The sequence below is a fragment of the Schistocerca nitens genome, chromosome 3 (genome assembly GCF_023898315.1).
Source record: "Schistocerca nitens isolate TAMUIC-IGC-003100 chromosome 3, iqSchNite1.1, whole genome shotgun sequence".
Taxonomy (NCBI): domain Eukaryota; kingdom Metazoa; phylum Arthropoda; class Insecta; order Orthoptera; family Acrididae; genus Schistocerca; species Schistocerca nitens.
This window is the reverse complement of record NC_064616.1, coordinates 713,877,315-713,878,642: the sequence shown is the minus strand read 5'-3', so window position 1 is coordinate 713,878,642 and position 1,328 is coordinate 713,877,315. Positions and strand designations below refer to the sequence as shown.

The 1,328-nt window shown below is 41.9% G+C and overlaps 1 non-coding gene across 1 annotated transcript; it reads left to right on the top strand.

Annotated features, from left to right (window-relative positions):
* The first annotated feature begins 508 nt into the window (after positions 1–508).
* On the top strand, positions 509–583 carry Trnai-aau (transfer RNA isoleucine (anticodon AAU)). The gene has a single exon. It is a non-coding gene; the product is annotated as a tRNA-Ile (tRNA).
* The last annotated feature ends 745 nt before the right edge of the window (positions 584–1,328 follow it).

Genomic DNA, 1,328 nt, shown 5'->3' with positions numbered 1-1,328 from the left:
CAAACTGTTTCTTCAGTAGCCGTGGATCTGTACTAAAACGAGTTTCTAATGAACAATTTTCTTCGAAAGTAGAAGTATTTGAAAGTTTGCCTATTACCTCTTCAGAACGACTTACGATACGAGCAGAATCATTACCTAACACAACCTTTGAGATTTTAAACAATCCATTAGCAGGTAAAAGGCAAGTTTTAATATCCGACACTATATTTGGATTTATATATTATTACCTTCATGTTAGTTACACCAAAGCAATATTCATTGAAGTGGACGTCGGGTTCGCTTCTCATGGTTGGCGATGAGGTGACTCATTTCAGTCGTTACTCATGAATCACAACAATCGTTTGCAGTACAGCTGTTCTTAAAATGGCCAGTGTTATTGTCACGTCATGGGTCGAAACAATTTTTCACGATTGGATCAAAATCCGATATTTAAACTAGAAGGTTACCTGGTAATACGCTCACGGGAGGCGTGCCGGAGATAAGTCCCTGCAGTCGCACTATCCTCTCTGTCATCGGTGGCTCAGATGGATAGAGTGTCTGCCAAATAAGCAGAAGATCCCGGGTTCGAGTCCCGGTCGGGGCACACATTTTCAACTGTCCCCGTTGCCTTATATCAACGCCTGTATTTATTTCACTGTAATTTCACTGTCTCTGGACCATGGGGTACTAGTTTCGATTCCTGCCGGCGCTTCTTCCCTCAAAGAAGCTCAGACGCGTTATACCACCGCTCCGCAGTAGCATTTGCTAGTAGTGAATACTAATTGTTTACTTGGTGTTCTGTGTAAATGTTCTCTTTGTACTCATTGTCGTCCTGTTATAGTGTTCTGTGTTCTTCTTTGTTAGCTGCTCAGGGTGCTTTATAGTCGTAATGATGTGAAGATTGTTCTTAAGGAAATGCACACTCTGTTTCGAATTCTACAAGGCAACAAGAAACGTTCTACGAAGTTTATTACATGTGTACGATTGAATCATGGACGTTATCGGAATCACATCAGATCAAGTTTACGCCGATTACTATGACACGGTGGGTGACAGTTTTTTCGTGCAGCTTTAAGCCCTGTGTTGCTGGAAAGGATTCTGCTCAGACATGGCTGAATTCCATTACAGGGAAACGGAACAGTCACTGCTCATTTAGTTTATATCTCTAAGCACAGATGTCACCGCTTCGCGTTGCCCACTAGCTGGGATACACTGTACTTGGAGCAGTGTCGTGTGCTTTTCACAGTGTGCAATGCAAACACGGGAAGGTATCGTGTTATTCCATCAGCCTATTAACAAACGTCACGGTTTTAAAACAAAACATAAAAACAAATGTTGCATCAATATTC